This window comes from Epinephelus lanceolatus, chromosome 7 (assembly GCF_041903045.1).
Source record: "Epinephelus lanceolatus isolate andai-2023 chromosome 7, ASM4190304v1, whole genome shotgun sequence".
Taxonomy (NCBI): domain Eukaryota; kingdom Metazoa; phylum Chordata; class Actinopteri; order Perciformes; family Serranidae; genus Epinephelus; species Epinephelus lanceolatus.
In genome coordinates, this window is record NC_135740.1 from 21,288,988 (window position 1) to 21,299,311 (window position 10,324).

General features: G+C 39.5%; 1 long non-coding RNA gene across 1 annotated transcript; it reads left to right on the forward strand.

Annotated features, from left to right (window-relative positions):
- The first annotated feature begins 2,686 nt into the window (after window positions 1-2,686).
- LOC144463798 (uncharacterized) lies at window positions 2,687-9,423 on the forward strand. Its single transcript, XR_013491797.1, has 5 exons — window positions 2,687-2,912; window positions 3,051-3,074; window positions 3,241-3,335; window positions 3,575-3,643; window positions 7,557-9,423. It is a non-coding gene; the product is annotated as an uncharacterized LOC144463798 (long non-coding RNA).
- Window positions 9,424-10,324: the final 901 nt, after the last annotated feature.

The following is a 10,324-nucleotide window of genomic DNA, read 5'->3' on the forward strand; positions in this document are numbered from 1 at the left end:
CACTCAGGAGAGAAGTAGCGTAGACTTAAAAAAAATGTGGCTCACAGCCAAGATGTTGAGCAACTTCTTGCTTCTTGTTGCTTTCCTCACTTTCATTTCTCCTCTTGTGCACTGGGCTGAACTGTCTTCCAGAATGACTTTACTCACTGATGAGCTCCGCCTGCTCAGATACTGATTAAACTTGTTGACTTGCCCAAAAGAACAGGTGACAAGAGGTGACAAGTGCCAATGGTGCGAGACGCACCTTAAAAACTAAGGCCAGTGATGCTCACCAACGATGGCAGGACGTTGACCAGCTGCCAGCCCTCGGCTTGGTGTGTCAGGGCCCTAACATGTGGCTGTACATCTGATTAGTAGTCTTTCTATGAAAACACATATGACTTCAAGACCAGCATGTGTGAAAGTTTTATTGAAAAAAAGAAATAGACAAATTTCCTTCACAGCTGGGACTTTAATGTACAATGATATATCATAAATTCATCAATGACAGATTATAAATTCATCAAATTCTCCTTCACATCAGAGGAGTGTGGTGAAGCTGCAGTGGGCTGCTGTTCCCCAGAAATGACTTTAACTGTTCTCTGAAATGATGGACTACAGCACAGTTGAATTCTTCAGCCATGTATTCTCTGATGGGCTTCATTGAACTCTTGTTGACCATTTCTTTCTACTGCTCCTTTAATTTTTCACAAACTTTGTGCTGTACTGCTGGCAGAAAAGTCAAAGAACCAATTGTCTGCTTTCCCCGGTCCAAATGATCGCCACGCAGACCAAATGAAGTTTCTGCCAGGTTCACAAGGGTTTTTTGAGCAGATGTAATGCCCCTGCGGAGTGTGTTCTTATCCGTGTCTTTAACATGTGACAGAGTGTCACTGATATCACTCTTGTTGAAAATGTCCCTCAGATTCTTAGGATCCGGTGTGAAAGGGACGTCCTCGCATTTCACAATATGTGAATGAAAAGGACTGTCGGGACATGAGATGGTAGAATAGTTGAGATATTTAAAATAATTTGGACCACTTAGTCCCCAAAACTTTGTAAATGCCACATCAGTACAAACGTCATAATGCTGACGCCATTCATGGGCTTTGTGTAAAAGCTGAAACATACAAGGGACAATTTGGTCTCCCCTTTTTAAACACGGGCTATTAAGTGTATAAATCAAAATGTGTTTCACCATGGTCCCATTGTGCTGTAGATAATCATCCAGTTGCTTGATTAGGATCTCTTCACTTCTCTTCAAGTGCATGGTCTGTTAAATGCACACCTTCAAGCAGGTGGCCCTGTTGAATGGAGATTAAAAAAACACTGCAGGTTGACACACCCAGGTAAGCCAAGTCAAGCCAAGCCAGCATACGTGTATGGAAAATTCCTATGAATCATCTGCACTGCACTTTACCACTTAAGACGCAGTCATAGCAACATTCAGAAAAAAACCCTCATCAGCTGCTTAAGTGTCTTCTTGGTCCTCTGTTGTTTTTATTGTTGTGGTTTTATTTAATCCAACAAGGACATTTTCAGCACTGTTTTGTCAGTGTTAATGTACACAGAGGTGCAGTATCAGAGGTTCCAGTACTTCCAGTGAGTGTCAGCCCAATTGCATACAGGTAAGATCACCCACGCTTTAAACTTGACATTCCAGTCTCTATATACACAATGAAACTTACCAAGGATTTATACTCAGCCAGCACACAGTTTTTTTTTCTAACATTCACAAACAGGAAAGGAGGAGGCAACAACTAAAGTAAAACCTGCCCAAAGCAGGAACTGAAACACCATATTATATACAGAAAAACACTGACCTTATTAATCCTATCAAAAAGCAGATTGTTTTCATTTTCATTCCTTACATTTCAGCCACAGGCTTGAAGATCTGTGCAGATAAATTGTAGTGTGACTGCACCCACAGCTGCACCAAAACTGTGCACCACACAAGTGGAATACAAAAGAGACAAAATAAACGGATTTGACAATATTTCCTAAATTATAACAAGAAAAGGAGCACGATTTACTATAAACAAACAATTGGAAGTGTAGTGTCACCAAACTCACTCCACACTTCATTGGTCTCCTACAGACTCCACTACAACACTTGGTTTGAAAGTGAAGACCAATGACGTGTGGAGTGAGTTTGGTGACACTACACTGCATCATATTGAAATTATTGATTAATATTCCTAATAAAAATTCCCAGAAATTATGAAAAATGCCTGCCTTTCAAACCAAGTGTTGTAGTGTACTCTGTAGGAGACCAATGAAGTGTGGAGTGAGTTTGGTGACACTACACTGTATTGTAGTGACGTTATTGTATATTTTTGTAATATCTCTTTTCGGTGTTGCACGTTGTAGACGGTCCCTGCGCGCTGCGCTCACAGCCGGCTGCACTTAAACACCAATGTTCTTGGTATGGCTCAGAGGACGGCTCATTTTGATGAATTATATGTTGTAGCTCGATGTCTATCTTACTATGATTGAAAATATGCGTGTTTTGTGTTTTAACAACGTTTCACTGACGTGAACGTTATTGATCCCGGAAGTTCGAATCTGCCAATCTCTGCCCCACACGTTAAACCTGAAAACCCAGCTTTTCGGCCTGTGCAAAGAAACTGGGCGTGGTGACAACAGAAAATTGCGAAATGATTTCAGAGCAAGTAGGCTATTTAAACGCAGCCGCACAGTGACAGCCTGTCTTTTTCTGATGTACTCTTCCTCTCTAGAGCACACAAAACAGGAAAGGAGAAGGCAAGACTTAGAAAAAACAGAAAAAATACCCCCCAAAGTAGAGGCTGGTTAATCCTGTTATCTACAGAAAATACATTTCTTGATACTTAGAACTGTACTGAATTTTCTGTGGAGAACAAGCTTTGCCAGCCCCTGCTTTGGGGGGACATTACTGCCGCAGACCAAGTCTGGTAAGTCACAACAATTTGGTACAAATTTTCTAAATTAAAATTTAAACCTTTATTTACATTGAAGTGTCAAACAATATTTAAAGCAACACATACTTACTGAAAACTTGTGTCTTAATATCCTCTCAATTCTCTCTCTAGTGTGCAAAGCATCTGACCATGGAGGTAAGATAGTTTTTCAAAGGGTAAAATAATCAATAACACCAACATTAACATTTAAACAATTTCATAATGGTGTGTTGTTTGTTAATCAACATCATGAGAGAACACTTTCAGCTACATCTGAAAACATAATTTAGAAGATAATTTATAATTATTTTCTCTCACTAAGCCGGACAGTAGCAGACAACAAATTCCAGACATGCTTGAGAGAGAGGAGACGGCTTCAACCACTTCCTCTGAGCTACAGCTCCAATCACCCCAAAGGTACACTCTTTGTATAAAGATGTATTTACTCAGTGTAAACTGGTCCTCATAAAATGGGTCAAGTAAATGTGAAAAGACAGCTTTTAGGTCAAATGAGTCAAATATATTCAACTTTACTGTTTTCTTCTGACTTTAATACGTCTACATTTATTATATGACGGTTAAGTGACTTGCCACGTCATGACATGTTACCACTTCTTAATGTTTGACAGTTTATTCTCATCTATCTTTGTCTGTAGGTCTCCAAATAATTCAATCCTTCGGCCCAGCTCCTCTAAACCGGACAAAGTCTCCCATCCTCCTCCATGGTAGGTGCTGATGGTATACATTTACTCCATTATATGTACCTCAGTATTTAAAAAAAAAAAAACATTTTAGGAGCAGCCTACTTGTTTTACATACAAGTAGCCTCTCTTTCTCTCTATTATATCATACAACTTCCTTATTTGCTGTCATAGTTGCCACGGCTGCAGAGCACTTTGTCACGACAGTAAACGTTGCTGATGCAAATGATTATGTTGTTTTCTTGTGAAGACAGTCTCCCTAATATTTGTTCTTCATATGAACACTCTTTCCGGGGCGCTCTGTCAAGTGCGACTCGGGGCAGCTCGCAAATGTTTGTCTTATTATTGTTGATTTCTTCGTTTCTGTGTCGTGATCCTCAACTTTCTTTTTCTCGGAAAGCTACGTGTGTAAGTTTCAGTTATGAACCTGAGGAATTATGTGACGATCTGTGTTGCTTTGTGGACTTTATTCTCCTGGCTGGTTTGTGGAGATCAACGCGGTGACAATGGAGGCGGCCGCACTCCGAACTGAAACACTTATAGCCGGGAGCTTCGGAAAAGATCTCAGGGTTGCTTGCAGAAGGTTGTAAAGACTTAACCTTCTGCAAGCAACCCTGAGATCTTTTCCTCACTGTTACGTGGACTGGGCAGTGATCAGCTGTCCAGAAAGAAACCTTTGAAAAGGATTCGCAGGAAAAGAGGGAAAAGGGGAGGTGTCCAGCGGAGAATCAGGAAAGTTGATCATGACGTCAGACGGAGTCTCCCTCCTCTCCCAACAGTTCTGCTTTCCAATGTGCAGTCCATCCGAAATAAGCTGGACGAATTGGAGGCTTACGCTAGATGCAAGCGGGAGTTTAAGGAGACGTGTCTTTTGGCTCTTACAGAGACATGGCTGGGTGAAGCTGACCGGGATGATGAATTATTCATCAGTGGGTTTGGTTATCCCATTCGGATGGATAGAAGTCCCTCTATCACAAATAAGGCTGAGGGGGAAGGAGTCTGCTTTTATGTGAATGAGAGATACTGCGGGAAAGGATCTGCACGACCGACCTCGAATTATTGTCCATCTCCCTCCGCCCCATTTGCCAAGAGAGTTTTCCCAACTCTTTTTCACAATTGTTTATATTCACCCACGGGCCAGTGTTACTGCAGCCACGCGGCTGATTATGGATGTGACACATAAGCTTGACTCTCTCTCTCTCTACTAACGCTCTGAAATTCATTCTTGGAGATCTGAATCATTGTCAGTTGGACAAATCATTAAAAACTTATGAGCAATATGTAACATGTGCCACTACACAACGGAATACAATGATTGACTTATGTTATGGCACTGTGCCTGGTGCTTATAAGTCTGTTCCCAGACCTGCATTGGGAGCATCCTACCACCACAGCATTTTCCTCTTGCCCTCCTATAAGCCCTAAACGCTTGGAGCGCACTGTGAAGACAGTCAAGTGCTGGACAGAGGAAAGCATCAGCAAACTTCAAGCTTGTTTTGAGTGCACAGTCCGTTTTTTACGATGCTTGTAATAATTGTAATGACCTGACTGAGGTGGTGTCTTCCTATGTATCTTTCTGCGTAGATACTAATATCCCCTGTAAAGAGATTGCTATTTTCCCAAACAACAAACCTTGGGTTAGTAAAGAATTAAAAAAGGTTCTTAATAAGAAGAAACGCATTTTCTTTACAGGTAACAGTCAGGATAAGAAAGTAGTATCCAGGGAAGTGAGGACTGAGATAAGGAAAGCAAAGAAAATATATAGAGAAAAAATAGAATTACAGTATAGTAGTGGTAATCTTCGAGATGCTTGGAAGGGCATTAAGTCCATGGCCGCTATAAACCAGAATAAAGACAGTACTGGGAAACATGTTAATCTGGAAGGGGTCAAGGACCAGGAATTGCCAAATGTTCTAAATGCTTTTTATTCTCGTTTTGAACAGCTTGACTTTTCTGATAAGATAAGTGAACTTAAAAATTCACTTTCCCCAGCCAACGCCATTATAATATCAAAAGATGAGGTGGTTAAGTTATTGAAAGGCACTGATGTGAGAAAAGCCCCAGGTCTTGACGGTATATGTGGCCGTACATTGCATCACTGCGCTGTGCAGCTTGGTGGTGTTCTTAAACATATTTTTCAAATGATAGTTGATTCTTTTCAGTATCCCAATACGTGGAAAATATCTCATATTGTGCCACTACCGAAGAATAGTAAGCCTAGACAGCCTAATGACTTAAGGCCAATTGCCCTCACTTCATTGATAATGAAAATCCTGGAGAAAATGATTAAGAATGAGATTCTCACAGCTATCGAGGGTAAACGCGACCCTCTACAATTTGCTTACCAGGCTGGAAAGGGTGTTGAGGACGCTAAGATTTTTATTCTTAACGCCTTGTACAAACATCTGGAGAAACCTAATGCCCATGCTAGACTGTTGTTTGGAGATTTCTCCTCCGCTTTTAATCACATGCAACCTTGTCTTTTAATCGAGACACTGATTTCTGATTTTAAACTACGACATCAACTTAGTTTATTGATTTTAGACTTCTTGACCAACAGACAGCAGAGGGTCATTGTGAATGGTCATTTGTCTGACATTGTTGTAACTAATACCGGTTCACCACAAGGGTGCGTATTGTCACCTCTTCTTTATATCTTATACATTGACAGCTGCAGATCATCTTGTGACAGCAGCTTCCTTGTTAAGTTTTCGGATGATACTGTGTTGTTGTCTCTCCTTCAGGGTGCCCAACACAACCATAGTATGGCTCTCCCTGCATTTGTAGATTGGTGTAAAGACAACTTTCTAGAGTTAAATGCATCCAAAACTAAAGAAATGATGATTGATTTTAGATGTGACAAGAAGGCCTTCACTGAGAGTGTCATAGATGGAGAGAAGATTGAAATTGTCAGCTCCTACAAATATCTAGGCACTGTGTTTGACAACCAGCTTAAATGGGATGTTAACACTGAAGCTCTGGTCAAACGTGGACAGCAGAGGATTCATCTCCTTCGAATGTTAAATTCTTTTTCTGTCAGTCCAGTGATTCTTTGTTGTTTTTATCAGTCCTTCATTGAAAGCCTTTTGACTTATTCTTTTATCTGTTGGTTCAACAACCTGTCACTCAGGGACAAGAATAGCCTGAACAGAACTGTGAAAATTTGTTCCAAGATTATTGGACTTAAGCAGAGAGACCTAGGTTCTCTATGGGAGCAACAGGTTCTGAGGAAGTCACACAGCATTCTAAGTACTTCCGGGCGTGTTTTAGCAAGTGAATTTTCACTATTGCCTTCAGGGCGTCGTTATGCCCAACCTGCTTGTAAGGGTAATTGTTTTTCCAAGTCTTTCATCCCCTCTGCTGTCCGATTGTTAAACACATCCTTATGAATTGTATTGTGTGTATTGTGCATTGGGTACTGTGTACCTCTATGTATTTTTATCATCCAGTGCCGGTATTAATTATTTTTAATGAACATATTTATTGGTGTTTTTCTTCACATTTTAATGTAATTCATCACGGCGACTAACAGAATTTGCACACAGCTGTCAATTTTCTTTCTATGTTCTATGTGTTGTGTGTGTGTGTTGTTATGCGAGCTGTCAAATGAAATTGCCCTTTAGAGGATTAATAAAGTTGTCTTGAATCTTGAATCCTTGCCTGTAAATGGAACTCCATTATATTGAGCAGTATTGTTGTGCTTTGTTCCCATTTGCAACAAGAAGAGAGAAAATAAATATATTTTAATCTAACACGCCACCATTAGGTACACTTAACAGAGTTAAATTAGTCATTAACCATCTAAAGCTCTATGTATGTGGCACATGGGAACTCTTCCAGCTTAGCAGTTAAATGATAATAATGATAATAGTAATAATGTTTTAGGAATGATTTTGTCCTGTGAAAAATATTAAAGTCAAACTTTTTTCCTATCCAGGGAAGAAGACCTGCAGCCGGAGGATCATCCCCGTAGCCCAGCAAAGAAGATTAGAAATAATAAAAATATTCCTCACCAAAATATAGATAATAGATTGACCACAAAAAAGTTTTACCAAATTGATTCAGTAAAAGAAAACTTATTTACTTACTCATGCCTTACACCCCTTTTGGGCTACAGGCCATCGACAAGGGACCTCCAGAGTTACCGATGGCGGGCTTTCTCTTCTATCTGTAATCAGGTGTATCACAACGTGATGTCTTCAAACAGATTGCTTCAATTGCTGTTTTTTGGCCAACCTCTCATTTTTGAAACGCAAACTTCTGATAAAACAGATTTTTTTTCTAAAATTATATCACATTTGACTTTAACCAAAAAGTCAATTGACATAATGCCTCCAGACAAACTCATGAAGTCTGTCCTTGCATATTACCACGCTAAACACCAAAGACAGGAAAAGCAATATGCATTTGCTGTTGCTTATTTGAAAAATGGTTATTTTATGATTTTTCCTGCAGTTTATCCAGACCATCCAAGGGGTGGCGGACATTCTGCTGTTCCCACTAAAAGACACAGTGAGGAAAAATTAATTCGCCAGATTGACGATTTTTTATTAGATCATGGAAATGAAGTGATAAAACTCTTGGTGTTTTCTTATAACAGCCCATGTTTGAGGAGAGAGAACAATGCCACCTGCTGTATGTTTCTACTTTTACAGAAAGCTGTTCAGTGGCACAATATGTATGGATTTTTTACCAAAGTGCCATTTGCAAAACCTTGGGGACTGACTGGTCCAACTTTTTTTAAAAATCTCACTAATTCTGACATCTCAGATCCGAGTAGTGTTTTTTTTTTTTATATTGAAAAATGCAAGAACATCCCTTTCAAACTAGACAGTAAAACAGAAGTAAAAGAACTGAGACGACAGTTAGGAAATATCTCTGAAATTAATGGCCTATACAAGAAAATACAATTGGCCACAGATAAAAAAAAACTAAGTAGTACTATAAATTCCACTCACCACAAACTTGTAGATGTGGCAAAAAGTTCATGTCATACAAAAGACCATTTGGACCATGGAATTACAATTATTACATCATCTGAATTTCCCCCGGAGGTCAGAGAAGAAATCGTTATAGCTCTAAAAAAGAAGTGGAAGGAGTTTATCATCAATAAATCAATGTCAGTGATAAGAGACAATATAACCACGGATTTCAACAATGCAGTAGTTCAGCATTTTGTAAAAGAGCTAAAGATTTTTTGGGAGGACAACTGCCCTCTAAAGCTTTATCAGGTCTCACAGAACATGGAGGGGGAGGGAGAATATGTTCATCAGATTAGAGAGCTTTTTAATCCGCCATCATTGCCTCACAGCAAGAGGGTTCCTGTTTCGATCCCGGGTGTGGGAGCCCTTCTGTGCGGAGTTTGCATGTCTTCCCCGTGTCAGTGTGGGTCAGCTTCCTCCCACAGTCCATAGACATGCAGGTTAATTGGTGACTCTAAATTGTGAGTGTGAATGGTCTTCATGTGGATAAGCAACAGCAAATGGATGGATAGATTATGTTTTTGAATAACTAAAAAATATGGATCATTACTTTTTGTACTTATACAAATGTTTTGATCTTAAATACTATACACACATATATATATATATATATATATGTGTGTGTGTGTGTGTGTGTGTGTGTGTACTATAAAATAACTTCTTTTTTTTAATTAAGACTTAAAATACAGTTTTAAAAAACTTAATGTGGGTACCAATTGTAATTAGAATACTAATTATTATTGTAACTCAAGCATATATTTTGTCTGGATCTTTGTTGTCTGCTCTGTCCTGAGTTTCTGGCAATAAAACCTTTACATTGAAGCTGTTTGTGTTTTATTTCATCATCATCAACTAAATGTATCTGCCTGTGGTTAAACCATCAAAGCTCTCTGGCTCCTGTTTCAGAAAGTGTGTTCAGTGATACCTCTCTTTCTATAAAGTTTCCCTCATCTTAAGATTAATTAACTCAGACTCTGGGACAGTTTCTGTGATAACTGACTCCGTGAATCAAACCTGCTCCCTGACAGGGTTTCTTCAACAAACCCTGAGTTTCTTTCTGTCTCCTCCCTCTGACAGAACCAGGCACGCTGTTTCATTTCCTCTCTGATTCAGTTGGTATCAAAGCATGTACTGATGCGCATTAATTAGCGGAGGTTTCGTGTAATTTTGTTACTCAGGATCCTGCACACTTACAGACATGTAGATACTCTACATATACACACGTTTCAGTACATATTTACTGTACATATACACCTATTTTTTCATCAACTTGTATAATAGATCAAACTCTCATCATGACTCCTTATAGTCAAAATGTGTATTTGTATTTATGTCAATACTAAAGTGAAAAACAGGAAGTTAAACTAGTGACGTGAATACCTACATATATGGAAGCCAAGAGCGGCCGGGTTGCAAAACATTACTGGGTCAGCACTTTGTTTCCTCAAAATGTATGTGCTGTTGCAATTTCTAGGACACAGGGATGCACACAGATGCCTGAAAGCACCTGTGTGAATATGGTTCTACAGCGCTTTTTATCCTGGGGTGCTTTAGTGTAGAAATCTATCCCTGTGGGCATCTCTTCAGAGGTGGAAGTGGTGGACATGCTTGAGCATTAGTCACTGCCATCTTGTGATGATGAAAGGAGCTGCAGATGGTTTAAGTCTTTATGATTATAAAGATGTGCAGGTGTTTAGTCATATTCACTGGAAGGTGGCCGTAC